This window comes from Malus domestica, chromosome 01, assembly GCF_042453785.1.
Source record: "Malus domestica chromosome 01, GDT2T_hap1".
Classification (NCBI taxonomy): domain Eukaryota; kingdom Viridiplantae; phylum Streptophyta; class Magnoliopsida; order Rosales; family Rosaceae; genus Malus; species Malus domestica.
This window is the reverse complement of record NC_091661.1, coordinates 11,639,759-11,659,001: the sequence shown is the minus strand read 5'-3', so window position 1 is coordinate 11,659,001 and position 19,243 is coordinate 11,639,759. Positions and strand designations below refer to the sequence as shown.

Here is a 19,243-nt window from a genome sequence, read left to right as displayed (position 1 = left end):
GAACACCTAGAAAAGCCTCGCCACTAAGCACTATTTTCTCTTGCAGAAGGTAGGAATATTTGAAAGCCCACCATGACAATAAAGGCACAATGAGAGGAAGATATTCCATGTACTGATCATAAAGGGCAACTTTATTTGCTATGACTTTCCGGTTCCAGTGCTGCTAGGAATGATGTTGAAGGAAGAGGCACGTCTACCTCTTCGATCTTTTTGTTGATAAATTTGGCAAGGGGAGTAAGGAAATTGGTAGTGCAACTAGCATTGGAAAGGATATTGCTGTCTAGCTTGTATTCCTTCTTGTTGATACCAACAACGAACATGGGAGCATCCTTGTTGGTTGTAGAGATAATAAACTGGAAAAATGTCCAAAGTCGGGCAAACTGGAAAAAAGTGATAAGAGATAAACAAATCTGGGCAACTATTCTTTTTTTGTTTTTTTGTTTTTGCCTCTTTTCATATAATATAAATAATATATATATATATATATATATATATATATATATATATATATACACATAGCCCTGCCAAGTACTTTTATTTGTCTCTCATATAACATATATTATATAATATATAATATATATAAAAGCTCACTCGGGCTAGGTGAAAGAAAGAGGAAAAGAAAGAAACAAGGAGAAAGAGGAAGAAAAAGAAAAAAGAAAAGAGAGGGAAATGAGAGAAAGGAAAAGAAAGATACTGACAGCCACTTCGGGCTATAGGAAGAAAAGCAGTCAAGCTTATATTATAATATAATATAACAAATATTAGATATATATATATATATAGCCCCTTCGGGCAAAATACTTTTCTTTGTCTCTTTTAAATACCTTAGAAAGCAGAAGAAAGAAAAGGAAAAGAAATATGAAGAGAAAGAAATAATAAAAAAAGAAAGAGGAAAGAGGGAGAGACCCTCTTTCGGGCCAAAGGAAAACAGAAGAGAAAAAGAAAGAAAAAGAAAGAAAAAGAAAGAAAAAGGAAGACAGGAAGAGAAAGACCCTTACTGCCTTATATGCTCAGTGCTCACACACTTCCCTCCCTAACCAGCAAAAATCAGACTTCTCTTCCCGTACTGAGAGATAATAAGGGCAAATAGAGATCCCCAAGATTGGGAAATGGAAGAATATCGCCTGCAATTGTTGCTCATCGATCCATTCCATTGAGATCGGAAGCTGTACTGGAATTTGATCCACAGATTGATGTTCTTCGCTCGAGTTGCAGTTTCAAGACACCACCCATGTATTCGTTCTGGAGCCACAACACCAGCTCGGGCTCATGGGATTTCCTCGCGCTGTCTACCTCGCTTTTGGCTTTTTCACTGCTTGCCTCATCTTTTATAGATTCATCTTTGCAAAATTTCCATCTGGTTGTTGAGGAAAAGGTCTGCTCCATTGAAGCATGATGTTTGGGTTAATATTTAAACTTTGGACCAAAGGAAAAGAAGCGCGAAAAAGAAGCCAAAGAGGCATGACTCTGTTCGAAGGCCCAGCATCAAACCCATTCGCCCAACCCAAGGCAAAATGATGATTCCACATTTAATGCAAAGGCTAGTGGCTTGAAAGAAGTGACACTTGATGGAAATCAGCTTACTCTCAGCCCAAAAGCACTTTCTGAATGGCAGAGTAGGTAAATTGCTGATGAGTCACTGCCCCTCAGTTGCTTTTGGGCAGGAACCAAGCTGTAAGCAGTTAGGCTAATTCGCCTATAAAATGAGGAAGAGGGCCCAAAGACAAAGACACTCAATCAATCAAACAAACAAATTCACAAACTTTGCTCAAGCCAGATTTGCATACGAAGCTATAGTCAACCCCCAACCTTAATCATTTTCAGGATCAGCCCTCACAAAAGTCATCTTTTGTCTAGTTTAATAGCTCTGCTGCTCACCAGTAATATTGATTTTTCTTGTGTAAATTTATTTGTCATCTATTCTTCCTTGAAACCCTCAGACCCTTGTAGTGGCAAAGAAAAGAAACGGTGAAAGGTCCAGCCGTGCCCGACAAGGTTCAATCTTGCCCATTTTAGGTCTTTTAATGATCCAAAGTTCAGCTTACTCCCAGATCTGGTTTTAATTAAATGGTTTTACTATCTTAAGAGTGAATCCACTTAATGTCGTGATTAGACCCGGACCTTTGCCCTTTTACTGTACAAGATACACAAAAGTCTTTGATCTCAAGGCATAGAAAAAAATCTAATGTGGATTTAACTCATCCACGACAATCCTTAGATAATGAGAAGTTAGAGTAACTTGAGGCGCAAGTAATCGGCTTAAATCTACTCATTTTACATCTGCCATACTGAGATGGCAGTGGCACACCTCAGCACTTAAGTTAGTTTTGACTTCAAGCCTCATGGCCTATACTTAAGGCCCGACAAAGGCACCTTTCAGAATTAACTTTGTCATCTTCTTGTAGCTCGACGAACAAAGCAAGAACCCGACAAACAACCAAAGTGCCAACTCCGCGGGGAGTTGTGTGCTCGAGCCAAGAACGCCCATAGGCGATATTCCTGCCAGAACACATGAGCCATGGTTTGGGAAGAGTTGGGTCATCTGGAGCATATCGAGGACCAGCGACAGTTGCAGTGGTAGACATGGGAAGAGTACATTACCCTGATGGCATCATCTTGGATAGCAGAAAGACCAAGAAAAACTTTGTCGGGCATTCGGGCAAACTTCAAAAACTGTTTTCTGCACCGTTCCTCCACTTTCCATGGTTTAATTAGGCCTAGCTTGAGCAACACCTGACTCTCTTCAAAGTGGACATATCATCCTTTATACTTATTTTCTCTCCTTGTGTTGGGATTGATGAAGTTCCGTTTTCTCCCCTTTCGACTGCATTCTTACTCATAATATGGTATATTTGAGTCAGAACTTCAGCGAATGAGTTTCCCATGTTGTTTGCTTCCAATGTAGAGGTTTCCATGAAGTAGAGTGCTTCCTTCTCAGCATAGGACTTCCCATCTTTAGTTGAGACGGCTACAAGGTGGAGCGGATCTGATTTGTTCCCAACAAGCATTACAACAATGTTGGAATAGGTGTGGTTCCTTAGTTCTTTCAGCCGTCTGTCAACATTCTTAAATGTCGCATGGCGGGTGACGTCGTACACAAGGAGTGCACCCACAACCCCACGGTAGTGAGCCCTAGTAATGGCGTGATACCTTTCTTGCCAGCAATGTCCCAAATCCAAGACTTGATGACTTTGCTGTCAACAGTTAAGGTCTTGGTGGCAAACTCAATGCCAATGGTGGATTTGGACTCCAGGTTGAACTCGTTCTTAATGAGCCTAGATAGTAGATTGGACTTGCCCACACTGGAGAGAGAGAGAGAGATGCAGAGTGGTGGAGCTTTCGGTAGGAGCTTGGGAAGAGTGATGTGCGAATTGTGAAAGTGTTTTTATTTTTATTTTTTACAGAAATCCCATTCGAGCAACACAACATCTGCCCAAGTCGGGCAAGTAAGCAAAACAGAGGAGTAGAAAGAAAGGAAAATGAAAGATAGAGAAAGGGAGCCCATTCAGGCAAATCAAAACAACAAAAAGAAAGACCTTGTTGGGCAACAAAAACATAAACTACAGCCCTTTTGGGCAAAGTAGGAGAAAAGGTTACACATTTTTTTATATTTTTCTTTTCTGCTTTTCTTTTGTTTTTTGTTGTTTTTTGTTGCCTGACAATTCCAAAAGCAAAAGAAAGGCCCTTTCAAACAAAAACGAACAAGGAGAAACAGAGATTTAAAAAAGAAAGGAAGAGAAAGAGAAAAGGAGAAATAAAGGAACTGAGAAAAAATGCACAGAAGGATAACAGAAAGGAAAGCCATTCGGGCAAGTTGGGTGAAGCCCATTGGCTACCCAGGTGTTATTTTTCTCTCACCACTTAAAATCTTTTTTTCTTTTTAAAATTAAGTGTAGAAATATCAAATTCACCATTTAATTGGCCATGCCATGTAGTTTGGGAACCATAGGAGGAGGCCATTCATGTTTGATCCCAAGCTTTGTCCTCCTTGAGATCTCGGCATGGACGACATGCTTGTGTTGGCGGTGTGGAAACTATTTTCTTCTTCTTCGGGCTCCACATGAGGTGTGGGTTCGAGCCCTCCGAGTGTAGGCGTTTGGCATACAATAGCCATAAGCTTCATCTTAGCCATTATCGGTTTCGATATGTTAGCTTGGTCTCTTACAACCATATCCATTTTCATGGATTTTTCATTAGGAGGGCCATTGTTTGGCCTTCATCAATGTGTATGATTTGTTCTTCCTTTGTTGTAGTAGGGTGAGTTTGTTTTGTAGAGGGGATTTGACACATTTGATCTATCAACTTTCTCATGGTTTCTCCGAAACTTGTATAGCTTTCCTCCATCCTTTTAAAACACTTGGTCACATTTTCACCATATTCGATGCTTGCCACATGGAGTTTGGACACCTTATCTAATCTGCCCACATCCTCATTGTAGAGTTTTTCATTTGGATGATCATTAGTTGGCATCTCATATATTGGCTCTATGTACTCATTGGAAGCATTTTGATACTCAAAGCCATTTGTTGCCCTATCATAGTATTCATGAATGTGATTGTCATTAAAAGAATAATAACTTTCATCATAGCCATAAATTGGCTAATCCTCAAGATTATTATTCTTTAGTTGATAGACATTAGTTGGCCGACAATCATATCCCATGGGACTTGAGTACTTTCCAGCCATGTACCCATAAGTTGGCAACTCATAGGTTGGCTCCATGTGATTTTCGTCATAGCCATAGCTTGGGCATTCTTCAACACCGTCATCTTTTTCCCACTCCGGAACGTAGTGGTTGAAACCATGTTGAGAAAAATCATGAACATATGGATTGTTCATGATCTAACTCCATATAAGGGTCCCACCGGGCGTGCCAAAATGTTTGCTCCCTAAATTCGCCATGGACCTCACGAGCATGCCCAGAATTTACTCAAACATGAAATTGGTGGGTGCAAGCATGCCACTACTGATGCCGCTAGTAGAAATGTAACAACAACTAAATGACAAGGTTGCTGGAAGTGTGAATGACTGAGGAAAGTAAATGACTGGAAATGAGTTGTACAGAAATGTATTTATTTAATGTACAAAGCATTCTAAGTACAAAGGGATGCCAAATACAAGGTTCGAGCTTGTTCCCGAGGGATCAGGCAAGTTGCTCTAGTCTTATGGCAATTTCTAGTGGTTTGGGGAATGACTTTGAGGGTTGTAAATAAAACTACAAATGAGATCGATACTACTAGTGAGCAGCAGAGCTAATAAACAAGGAAAGCAAAGGATGCTTGGCTAAAGCTAAATGTCTACAAGGAGATTGATAAGCTGATTTGAGTAAGCTGATTTGATTGGTTGTTTGAGTGTCCATAATCCTTGTGCCTCTACTCCTTTATATAGAGATCTAAAAGAGCACCACAATCCACTTGACAAGCCCCGAATACGTGACTTGGGCTTAACATGAATAGTGACTAAGGAAGCATTGCATGATGAATAGGCATGAGCATGGCATGAATGTTAGGCTTAATCATAGTGGCATGGCATGTTGATAAACATATTCCTCATTGATTTCGCGCCTTGGTATATGTTTGGGCTTAAATGTAGGCTTTGCATGATAATTGGGCCTCGAGACTTGGTTGGATTGGTGTGTGATATTTTTGGGCCCCAATATTAGCCCCTTTGATTATTTGGGCTATAAGACACCTTGAGTAGGCTAAATAATCAACCCCAAGTCCAAAGGATTCCTTTTTTAACGTGGGTTTCCTGATAGGACTCTTCCTTTTCCCGCGTGGCAGATGATAACTCCATGTCGTTGTGCTTCTTCGTGCTCTGCAACAAGGTTTTCTTCAGGTAAGGAAATTCTTCCTTTGACTCATTTTTTAATTTTTGGTCTTCTTTTTGCCTTTTATGGTTGCCCTAGTGATGAAATTAGGCATGCATCTCATTTTCTATGATTATGCGTTCTACAGATTTTGGGTTTCAGTATGGGCACACAAGAGGTGTAGCTTTTTCCTTCGGGAAATTGAACTCCACTCCTTGGGTAATCTTGCTTCTTCGAAATCTTGTGTGTTTGCTTTTTGTATTTTCTATCCTGCTTTTCATGTATACTATGCAATTGTCATCGAGCTTAGCTTGCTTGCATGTTGATGTGTGCTTGAGTGGGATCGATCGATTGATTGCATCGATCTGTTTGGCATGATTAGCTTGACTACATATAGCCTATTTTTGCTTGGATATGTGCATAACATACTTTCCCTGACTATATTTTATAGGGCTTTGATAACATGGCATGTGTAGGGAAAGATGCATGTGTTTTGCGTGATAACATGGAGGGAAAATAGTCCCATGTTAAAGTGTTAGACTTTGCATGAGAGGCTTTGAATTTTATGAACGTACCCTTCTGCTTTCCTAGGGTACACTTGCTTGCTTTCTAAAGGCAGATTCCTTATCATGTTTCGCTTTGTATGCTTGCATGTTTCTTCTTGCATGTTGCACTGGCTTGTAATATATATGGTTTAATGCTTGCTTTCCATAGGTGCGTTATGGCTACGGAATCACCCCAAGTGTTTAACTACAGTAGACGAGTCATTCCAGCAACAAGCTTGACGTTTCCCTCACTCAGAAGAAATCGAACAGTGAAGATTCTTTCAGCGAAGCTAAAGATTGGTAATGTCCATTCCTTTGTTTCATACTTCTGTTGCTTTGTGGTTGTATGCCAACCATGACTTATTTACAGCCAAGGCTTTTGCCAAGGAAGCAACTCGTGCTTGCCCTGATTGTAGAACCAGAAGTGCCCGAACATCTACTTCCTCCAGCACTCCTAAGCCTCATGAGTTCCTTGATATTACCGCCATGAGTGAGGAGGAACGGAGTGTTGGGGAAACCAATGGTGATGAGGTAACCAGTGAAGGTTTTGCAGTTGAGAAAAGTAGCAATACAAGTTCTAAGTCTGACATTGAAAGCTGAGTACATCCCCAGGCTAGACACGGAAAGTGAAGTCAGTGACAGAGAACTAACCAGCAAAGTAGCAAAGGATGTTGATCTTGATGAAATCGACAGATTTTTTAACTATGACGCTCAGGTGGAAGCGGAAGATACAGAAGTATGTTTCCTTGTTCTTCGTTGATGCTTGCCATTGCGTGTATTTGCTATTATCAGCCTTCTTCTTAAGTATTTACATTTTTCTTAAGCTTGCATGTGCATGTAGGAAGTAGCAAAACTTTGCCTAACATGTTTTCTTCGTGTTTTTTGCATGTGTGCATGTATAAGCATGTTGGCTTCTTGGAGTTCCATCTTGGAAATCTTCTAAGGGATGTGCTACTTTGTGTCTCCGCTTGTTGATTTGTTCCCTTACTTTTGCATATTTTCTCTGTTTTCCATGCAGGTGAATGCTAGTGTTGTAGGGGCTACAGTAGGTGTTGAAGCCCCCAGTGGCGTTACTCACAAGCTTACAGAAGATGTTGCGATTGGTAACAATGTTCAACCAACAAAAGTCGTACCTCCTCCAAAGGTTCTTTCCCCTGAGAAACAGTCTTCGATGGAAGGGTAGGCATCATGACACGAGGCCCTCAAGAAGCTCAAACATAGTATTGCCAATGAAGCCAAGGTGCTAAGTTCGACTCAGGAACTGATTCCTTCTGGTGAGGCTTTCTCTTCCAGGGTCGACTTTGAGGGAGTAAAGGTCCACTCCGAACTAACTGAGGCAATGGCCAAGTTCTTTGAGTGCGCCGGTTATGCAGATGTGAGCTTGATAGGTTTATCTCCCTTCATGCGATGAATGATTTTTTAGGAACTGGGGACCTTGTTTTATGGCATGGAGCATTTCCCCATAGGAAATCATAAAGTACATACTACTATGTTTGGCGGGATATGATTAGTGATGTGGCAACTTTGGGCGTGCCAATGGGTTCTTTAGTTGAGAAGCTGGGAGCGTTACGTGATATCATGTTTACGCTTCCGCTTAAGAAAGAGAAGGGCATCTTGTATCAATTCATCAAAGTCAACAAATTAATGCGTGCTCTCGAACTACAGCGTAAGTAACTAAGGGTTGAGAAGCTTAAGTTGAAGAAGTTGGTCCATAGGAAATCCAAGAAAATAGTGGCGTGCCTTCAACTTACAGTGGATCAATTACATGTTGGCACCTTTAGCAGTTCCTTCGATAGGTGGTGTTTGAGCTTAACTCTTCACCTTCTTATCACTACGCGCTTTGCCTGACTGTTTGCATTTTTCTAAACCCTCGGCTTCTTTTTCTTGGCAAAGCATGAACCTTAAGATGCTGAAGTAGCAGGCTATCAAGAAAGTTGCTTTCCTCACTCCGCTTTTACTTTCAGTTGTAATTTCCTTTTAGACAGCTAGCGTATTGTTTTTCAAACAAAGACCATGAGGGCCACTTTACTTTGTATTTTGCTTATTTTCTTTTGACTCATTCCTTTGGCTTTGGATGCTGATGTTGATTTTATCATAATGATTGTGGTGTCTTTAATCTTCTTGCCATGATATTGGCTTTTTCTTGCATGAAAATTTGCTAGATAGACTTCTATTTAGAGCTTTTTGAGACACGGATTTGAGCTTTTACTTGCTTTCCTGAGGGGGGGGGGAATAGCTAATCATGCTGCTTGCCATTTTGCCAGCAAACTTCCCTGAGGAAAGATGAAAAATATGTCGTAGCTTTCATAAGGAAGTAGAACAAGTCAGGAAAGCTTGACTTGCTTAGCATTGATTGGCTTGTTGGTTTTAAAAGGTTTTCCTTGCTTGGTTTGATTTTTCATTAATAGGTTTTGGAATATTGCATGAGTATATCTTTTGGAAAAGCTTTATTTGCTTGACTCAATGGTCTTGCATGGCGTGTTGGCTTGGCATGTTGCATGAGCATTGAACTATTGAGCAGCTTACATGGCATTGATAAGCTTAGCATGTTGCATAAGTATAGCTTTTGGACAAGCTTTAGTTGCTTGACTCAATGATTTTACATGGCGTGCTGGCTTAACATGTTGCATGGGCATTGAACCATTAAGTAGCTGGCATGACATTGATAGGCTTGGCATGTTGCATAAGTATAGCTTTTGGGCAAGCTATAACTGCTTTACTCAATGGTTTTGCATGGCGTGTTGGCTTGGTATGTTGCATAGGCGTTGAACCATTGAAAAGCTTGCTTAGCATTGATTTTGCATTGATAGGCTTGGTGTGGGCTTTTGTTATAGCCTTGGCATGATTACTATTGTAACTTGTTTAGAAGAAATCCTTCTAGTTACGAATGTACCAAATATTTTGACAAAATGCTCCTTCATTTCATTAAAATTTGGGGTACATTAATCATTGCATGGCTTTACAAGGTCTTATAGAGTAAGTAGAATGAGCATTCAATAAAAGGAGCTTGTTTTTCTAAAATAAGCATAAGCATTTTAGCAATAATATGGCTTTAGCCACTTTGCATTGACAGGTTCCGTTAGCATACCTTCCTTGACCGAAGTCAAGTAGTAGTAACCACTTTGATAAGCTTCCTTGATCACAAAAGGTCATTCCTAGTGTGGGGTGAACTTTGAAGGTTCGGAGATCTGCCTCCTTATGTGCTTGGTTGTCCTGAGGAAAACATTTCCTTCCTTGAAGTTGCGTGGCTTGACTGTGCGGTTGTATGCTCTAATAACTTGTTAGTGGTATACGGCCGCTTTCCTAACTTCTTTTGCCTTTTTTTTCTCAAGTAACTCAAGTCTTTCCACCTCTAGCTTGCGCATGCTGCAGTATACCATTCTACATCATTGAATGCTGAAATTCTTTCCGTGGGCATCATCATTTCCATAAGGGAAATAGCTTCAGACTCATACACCAAAAAGTAGGGAGAGAAACTCGTAGTGTTCCTTGGAGATTTGCGATAAGCCAATAGGATGTCTGGAAGATGTGTGCTCCAGCCCCCAAAGTAGTTATGTACCATTTGCTTAGGATTTTCAATAGTGTCTTGTTTGTGGCTTCGGCTTGACAGTTTCCTTGAGGATAGTACGGCATAGAGCAATGGTGCATGATCCCGTAAGCATCAAGTGTGGCACTTACTTGTTTGTTCACAAAAAGGTGTGCCGTTGTCGCTCAATATTTTGTAAGGTATACCAAATCAGCAAACGATGCATTCCCTGATGAAATTGGATACTGTTACTCCCACTGTTTTCTTGAGAGGGATTGCCTTTACCCATTTTGTGAAGTACTCAGTGGCTACTAGGATCCATATATGGCCTTCGGAAGCTGGATTGATTATTCCTATCAAATCAAGCCCCCAAGTATGGAATGGCCACAGTGTTGGAAATGTGCCCTAAAACCAATCATATGATGATACTTTACGGACATTTCACATGTTAAACTAATCTAGTTTAATATCAAGGGAAAAGATTATTGTTTTAAGCCGTCTCATATAAATGTTATATGCTTAAACGATAACTCCAAGAAATATGTAATTAGGAGAATGTAATTTAAACAATTTAGATTAATGAGACCATTCTCTTTCGTATACATATCCTAAACGTTCCTGATCATAGGATTGCCAATTGGGCATTGACAGTCCGTTAATATCAGTACATGCTATGTCTTCTCTTAGGGAGAGTGACTAGTCTCGAGTCATTGGTGTGATTGACACCAAGACAAGCATGTAGGTGCTCAATAGAGAACGAGTTCACTGAACACGATCAATGAAGAGTTCTCATATTCATGTCACATGAGAACTCATGGTTGGGATAATGCAAAGTAGTCCTTTGACCTGAGGCATCATAGTTGTCTTGTGGTTAGGTACTTGATCTTTGATTATGTCAAAGTCACCCCATCCGTGGGTGTCCACGACATCGTTGGGGTTAAGCCACTTAGCTATGGAGGCAAGTGAAAGCGCAACATGGGATCTCTAACCTTCAAACTGTTTGGGGGAGAATACTCTATGATATGATTAAGAATCTATGGCCAGAGTATGAATGAGATTTAGGAAGTCTTTCCAAATCACATTCAAGGTAATCATATAAGCACACGAATCACATTGGATAGCAGACATGAATAAACTATCAAACCAAACAATGTGGTCAAGAGTATTGTATTAGAGAAAGACCGTATTGCATTTGTAATCCTAAACTGAATAGGTTCTCCACCTCTTCTGATTAGCTTGGGTAACCATGATATGCTGCTAGGTGTCACTCATGGTTTGTAGAAGCCCTAAACGTGTATAATCACTAAAGGGAGAATTGAAAGTAAGTTTCAATTCACAATCGATTTGAAATGGTTTTAATCGCCCACTGCCTCGCTAAAAGGAACCTAATGGATCGTACACCGTGTAAGGTGGAGATTGAAGAAACAATAGAGATGAGTAAGAATAATTAAATGGTTTAATTATTTATGGCAAGGATTAATTAATATGTTAATTAATCAAACGAATAAGTTCGTTAAAGACCTCGGGATAGTTTTGGACCTTAAGGCCCAATGGGCTTCGAACGTCAAGCCCATTGACTTAAGTTGTATGACAACTTAATGAATAATGATTCACAAAGGCCCAATTAGCCCAATAATACCCTAAGGCCGGCCATTTAGAGATGGAGTGAGTTTTGGACTTATTTACAAGTTTGCCACTCCAATGAATTAAGGTATAAATATAACTTTATAGCCAAAATTCATTTAGGGTTTTCTTTTGGGGAAAGGATGAGAACATAATCTCTCCTTTCTCTCTAAAGTCGCCGGCCTCCTTGGAGGGTTTAGCTAGCAATCCTACTACTCCAAGGTCACTCATTTCTTCTCCAATCTAACCTTGGTGAAGAGACTTTAGAGGTTCTCAATTTTGGGAACTTGGAGAACCATTTCATCCATCCAAATCCATAGATCTAAGATGCAAGGAATGAAGGCCCTCTCTTTGGGTGATTAGCCTTTGCTTATGCAAAGAGGAATCTACAAAGGTGTAATTTCTCAACTAACAAATGTTGTTTTAAGTTGAGTCAAGGTTCACCAATCTACTAGGCTTTGAATTTCATGGTTAATGTTTTGTTTTTAAGTGCATACAAGCATGATTCCGCCTTTTAATTGTTAATTGCATGCTATAGATGTTGCTTAAATGAACATGTTTTTCACATAATTTCCTTCAAGTGGTATCAGAGCCTAGGTCTAGTAGTTGGTGAATCCTTTTGGGTTTTGTAGTTCATAGTTTTGATTTAAATGTTGTAATATGTTACAAGCTTTATTCTTGTTTCTTTGAATGTAAATTTTGTTGGAAAATTTGCCATCTCAGATGTTGTAGATGTAGATCATATGAGCATGAACATTAGAGCTAAAATTTGGTGCCATGTTTTTGGGAAAATTCGGCCAAATCCAAAGGGTGGATTTTTGGGTTCATGTTTGACTTGTTAAAAGTGTTTTCAAGTAACTTTTGGAACCCCTATGTACCCTAGTTTGGTTATATGTTATTTCCCTTAAGTTTGAGTGGTTTTGGGATGTCTTTGGGTGAAAAATGTTCATGGAAATTTTTTTGAGTTTTTCATGAGTGTTCTTCATTGTTCTTGACATTTTTGCCAAGAACAAAAAGTTTGGTGTTTTGATTCAAAGTTTTGATTTATTTCATAAAGTTTATGTTTTATGTTTTTCATATGTTTAAATGTATTAGATATTTGTTTAGAAAGGTGATGGAATTATTGGTGGGTGTGTAAGGATTAATTCCCTTTCACACACACCACTTGCACCACTTGCACCACTTGCATGCTTTATGTCAAACTTACCAATCAACACACACATCACTCCTTTCACCTCTCCAAAACCGGCCACTCCCTCAATGGGAGTACTTTTGGGCTTTTATGCAATTACATAAAGTTTTGATACTTTTGTGTATTTGCACTTTGGCCCAAAAGTTTACATTTTTACGTTTAGGTCCAGAAACGATAAAGGACAAATTGTTTTGCTCCTTTAATGAAGTTTTTGTATTTGTTGAAATTTTTGGGTTCTAGTTTTACTTACATGAAGTAGTGGACTTTTGTGTTTTTACAAAGTGACCCCAAAAGTTTATGTTTTGCAATATAGCCCAAAAAGTTGTGGTAATTGCATTTTGGCCCAAATTAGGTTGAGAACAAAATTGTTTTGTCTCTTTAAATGAGAATTGGATTTTCATTTCATTTAACTCCATTTAAATCAATTCTATGGATACAAAAACCAAATGAAAATGTTGCATTCAAGTTTAATTAGTTAAAGCGTTAATTAATTAAAGGGTGATTATGAACCTAAGCCTACGATAATTGAGCTATGTGAAAGGCCGTTTCAAATTTGTTTGAACCATGGGAATGTGTAGATTAGATTTTGGTTGTAATTTGTATTATTCAAATGTTGTAAAGAGCAGAAGCTCATCTTTACTTTGAAGTACTCCTTTCTTGTTTTATTTGATATGCATGAAAATGGAGTAGCGGGTCCAACGCCCAATAAGACAACACGCCTTAATGTGATTAAACGCGTAACTAAAATCAATCACCATCCCTAGACTGAGATTCAACACTAGGCTCGTGTTGGATCTAATCAAAGGTTCATAGTCATCCTAAGGCCCTAAGACAACTATATAGTCCATCAATGAATGCAAACCTTATGTTAGTAGTATCATATACTCTTACTTTAAAAACCGTTTTATAAGCATAGTGGGAGTATTATATACAACTAAAAACAATCAAATGGACCAATAGTTGTAATAGGACCAAATTGTTTTAATAAGATTAAAATGTATGTTTATATGTGATGAGACCTAAAACCCTCAACCAAACCATTATTAAGTTGATAAGCGAGAGATGCTTTGAACATCTCTTCATAGGCCTTCCACCATGGTGGGCTTCAATCGTTTGTGACTCATACATCGTATTCGTCCAGTTCTGGGGTATGCAAAGTATGTGCTTACATTCAGGAGAAGCCTATAAACACATGATGAAGTGAAGGTAGGCAACGAGTATGGTCAATATGATATTCTTCTGAGACCATTCTTGAACCCCTACTTGAACTAGCATGGTGGGAATGACTTAACTAAGTGCAATGGTGCCAATATGATATTCTTCTGAGGCATCATTTTCTAGAGGCCAAATTAGATGGGTAATTACAAAAGTTGTAAATGGCTAAAGCGTTATCCTCTCATCATTATTGTTGCTAGCCAATATGATATTCTTCTGAAGTGGGCTTGGTAATGGTGAGTCTCCCATACCCTACTAAGAGTTTCATCCAAAACTCTCGAATTCCAATGAGGGATATGGAATTTGCCAAAAATAGTGGGTGGTGCTATTTGATTTAAAGACCCAAATCAAATGGCTTAAAATCAATCAATCTATATTCGTTATGTATTTGTTTACCAATATATTTGCAAACGCTATCCAAAACTTGACAAAGAATGTCTTAAATGGATTGTATATGTACCTAAGTAGTCTAATCCTCACAATCTTCCTATTGATAATGTATCATTGGAAGAACATGTTAGATAAGTCTATCATAAAGAGGACAACCCTTTTAATGTCATAATTCTTCAATTACAAATTGTTGTATGAAGAAATAAGAGTTGCTTTGAACAACCCTTAGCTAATGCAAACACTAGTGCTTGTTTCTTTGTTAAATGAACAAAGAACTTGAGAAGAAAGCACAAGGGCATGGACACTTTATGTGCCATGATTTTTCACTTACAAATTGTTGTATGAAGAAATGAGAGTTGCCTTGAACAACTCTTGAAAGTTTGTAATTATGTTTAGAACACAATGGTTGGTTGACAAAAATAGTCCATCAACATGGACTTATGATGATTTTGAATCATTGAGTGTTGAAGTGTTAAACCACTTCTAGAAACGGAAACTAGGCAAGGACTTCACCTTTGTGTCCCTATCCAAATGGTTCACTAAGTTTATTGTAAACTATATAGTGAACAATAACCACACACTCTCCAAATCGTTTGATGTGTATAACACAATTGAAATAAGTTTCAAGAGAGATAGTGGGAGTTTAGGGACCATGACTATTGTAGTCAAAATGAGAAGTCAAATGAAGAAAGCGAAATAAACTCCATGGGAACAAACTTTCTTTATGAAAGGATGGACATTGAAAGGGGTATTTGCAAGAAATGTCTTGCAAATGTCAAGAACACACCTTTCGAAGGTGTTGTAAATTGTTCTTGAAAAGTTCAAAACAGTTGGCTCTTCTACTTGAATGCTTGATTCCGTATTAGTAACTATGTTTTACAATTGTTGTAAAAGTGTGGCTAATAAGAAGTAGAAGATTAATGAGAGAAGAGAAAGTACTTCACATTCGGAAAGTGAATCAAATGTAGATCTCTGCGAAAGCAGAAGGTACTTACTTCCTCATATGAACTACCAAAGAAATTTGAAAAACTAAAGATTGTCTTTACATTCCAATTTTAAGGAACTTAATTCCGTCACTATAAGAGATGGATGAATGTTTTGTTTGACAAAACATTGTTCTTTATTAATGAATGATTAGATTATTGTAATCTAATTGATTGTCTCTATAGTAGAGATGATTTGGTAGTGTTAACTGTTTAGAAAATAACGATGCTTAAAACCCAAAAGGTTGCAAGGTAGTGACTAATCCCAACTGAGTTGTGATACCTCAAAAACATAAAATACGAGTTGGTCATAGATGGATGCTTTGGATCGTTAGATCCGGATCCAATACCTTCTTATTAAAATTGTATAGAGGCGAAATGTTCGAATCTTTATTCTTTTGGAAAGAAGAAAGAATCACAAAGTTGTTGAGGTTAATTCACTTAGATGTTAGTGGCACTTGTCCACAACATAATACTACTCATGTTGTATGACATTCACCGAAGATCACTCTCGGTTGGACTATAGTTTATTTTGAATAAACACAAGTCCGAATACTTTGCAAAAGGTTTCAAAGAATTCAAGAAATGTAAGTTGATGAGTAAGACGTCTAAAGTATTTGCCTCCTTAGATTTGATCCAAGGAAAGATAACACTTTAGAACAGTTTCCTTGAAAAATATCAAGGAAAGAAGCATCAAAAGATAATGGATTTCTCCATTAGGAGAAGAACGAACTTGAATAAGATTTAGTTCGTTGGATGTTATCAATTACCCATATATAGGATATATGCTTCTAAGACAATATGATTGTCAATTAGAAGATCTTCCAAAATTTTCATGACTCCATAAGATGTAGTTGGAAAGAAAGACAAATCTTAATCATGTTAAGATTTGGTGTTGTGTGCTAATAAGCAATATTTGTTTGAGAATTATCTTGTGGATATCCTTAAATTAACCTTTGGATATCACTTCTATAAACCAACTAACAAATGTTGTTTTGTTGGGTAGTTCATTGTAATCCTACACTAGGATTTTCCTAAGATAGAGCAAATGAACGAGGGATAGAACTCAAAGAATGGGTTCTTTGAGAAACAAGATAGTGATCAACAAATATAACAACCTAGTTCCTATACCACAAGCTCCAAGGTAGTCGAGAAGGATTTATAAACCGTCTCAGTTGAATGGTTTGAACTTTATGACTATGTCATAAAGATACACCTCTTAATTCGAAAGAAATAAGAATGAAAATCCTTATGACTACATTGAGTGTATATACGATATATACTCAAGGAAATGGTAAAGTACCATTTGACCCGAAATAATGAAACCCCCATAGCTAATTGGTAGCTTAAGGAGACTACAATTAAAGAGATTGGTTGACTTGGAAGAAACCATCTTTAACGTAGTCATGGTTTCAATTAATTCGAAGATTGCTAGCTACAACTAAATGGTGATTCAATGTTTGGACATTATATGGGTTTCCGAAACCATTATTAAGATAGTCTTGATAATATATATGTCTAAAACTATGAATCACAAGACATGTAAGTTTTAGAGATCCATCCATCATGGATCTTAGCAAGCTAGTGGGAGCTATAAGCGTCTTATGAGAGAAAGATCAAATCGTTTGATTTCTCATAAAGATGTGAATGAATCTTTTGTTTACTAGGTTTACAAAAGATTAGTGGGAGTTAATCATATTCCTAAATTTAAATATATATATATATATATATATATATATATACACATATATGATATATTAATTTTGGAAATGAAAAGAATACTTCTTCGTTAAAGTTATGACTTTAAACATTCTATGATGATAGAATGTATATGGGAGATATAGTCTATAAACATGGGAAGTAAATCTATAATGATAGATTTCAAGATATAATTTGATTATATCAATCCCTAATAATAAACTATAGATGCTAGGAAGTTTCTCATATGATGATAAACTTCAAATTAGAAGGACGACTCTAGTGAGACTAGCAAGTTGCCCTTCTCAAAGGGAACGTACCCTTTTGACTCCTAAAGAAACATAATGCATAAATAGAATCCTTTATGCATACGCAGAAAGGTGATTTACGTATTTCATATTGTATGAAAAATGTTGATATGAGTTGTACCTAGAACGGTACAAGACAATATCAATGCATGCCCAGGATCAGAACCATGGCAACTATCAAGTGAATCCTTAAGTATTTAAGAAATACTAAAGGATAGATTCCTCAAAGAATGAGGAAGAATTAGAGTAACGTAAAGGAAGCGTAAATGTATTAGATTATGAATCTAATCCATCATTGGATGTTTCTTCATTATGAATGAAGAGATAATCAGATATCTCTTTATTATGACTAAAGAGATATTTGGATGGAAACATTAAAAGTAATGACTTTAGTATGTTCCATTATGAATGCAAAATATATTGCCATATAGAAGCTTACAACATTGTTGTTTGGATGGGAAAGTTCATTTATGAACTCTCTATTCGATTCCAACCAGAAAGTGTCTCTAGTGTACCGACACTACGACACTAATGGGGCGATAGCTCAAGCCAGGGAATCAATGTCTCATCAAGATCCGAACTCAAATGAGAGACTGAACCACATGATTGAGAATCATGTATAATGGTGACGCCGTTATTCTCAAGGTTGCTTCTATGAATAACATATAGATATCCATTGTCTAGGCCTACTACTCAGCCATTTTTGAAATGACTACATAAGAGGTATCATCACTGATGACCAAGCTGATTGGCTCTAGTGCAAGTGGGAGATTGTTGGAAATGTGCCCTAAAACCAATCATATGATGATACTTTACGGACATTTCACATGTTAAACTAATCTAGTTTAATATCAAGGGCAAAGATTGTTGTTTTAAGCTGTCTTATATAAATGTTATATGCTTAAACAATAAGTCCAATGAATATGTAATTAGGAGAATGTAATTTAAACAAGTTAGATTAATGAGACCATTCTCTTTCGTATACATATCCTAAATGTTCCTGATCATAGGATTGCCAATTGGGCATTGACAGTCCATTAAGATCAGTACATGCTATGTCTTCTCTTAGGGAGAGTGACTAGTCTCGAGTCATTGGTGTGATTGACACGAAGACAAGCATGTAGGTGCTCAATAGAGAATGAGTTCACTGAACACGATCAATGAAGAGTTCTCATATTCATGTCACATGAGAACTCATGGTTGGGATAATGCAAAGTAGTCCTTTGACCTGAGGCATCTAAGTTGTCTTGTGGTTAGGTACTTAATCTTTGATTATGTCAAAGTCACCCTATCCGCGGGTGTCCACGGCATCGTCGGGGTTAAGCCACTTAGCCATGGAGGCAAGTGAATGCGCAACAAGGGATCTCTAACCTTCAAACTGTTTGGGGGAGAATACTCTATGATATGATTAAGAATCTCTGGCCAGAGTATGAATGAGATTTAGGAAGTCGTTCCAAATCACATTCAAGGTAATCATATAAGCACACGAATCACATTGGATAATAGACATGAATAAACTATCAAACCAAACAATGTGGTCAAGAGTATTGTATTAGAGAAATACCGTATTGCATTTGTAATCCTAAACTGAATAGGTTCTCCACCTCTTCTGATTAGCTTGGGTAACCATGATATGCTGCTAGGTGTCACTCATGGTTTGTGGAAGCCCTAAACGTGTATAATCACTAAAGGGAGAATTGAAAGTAAGTTTCAATTCACAATCGATTTGAAATGGTTTTAATCGCCCACTGCCTCGCTAAAAGGAACCTAATGGATCGTACACCATGTAAGGTGGAGATTGAAGAAACAATGGAGATGAGTAAGAATAATTAAATGGTTTAATTATTTATGGCAAGGATTAATTAATATGTTAATTAATCAAACAAATAAGTTCGTTAAAGACCTCGGGATAGTTTTGAACCTTAAGATCCAATGGGCTTCGAACGTCAAGCCC

General features: G+C 37.8%; 1 pseudogene; it reads right to left on the bottom strand.

Annotated features, from left to right (window-relative positions):
• Window positions 1-2,717: 2,717 nt before the first annotated feature.
• LOC103448828 (ras-related protein RABA1b-like) lies at window positions 2,718-4,839 on the bottom strand (annotated as a pseudogene).
• Between the last annotated feature and the right edge of the window lie 14,404 nt (window positions 4,840-19,243).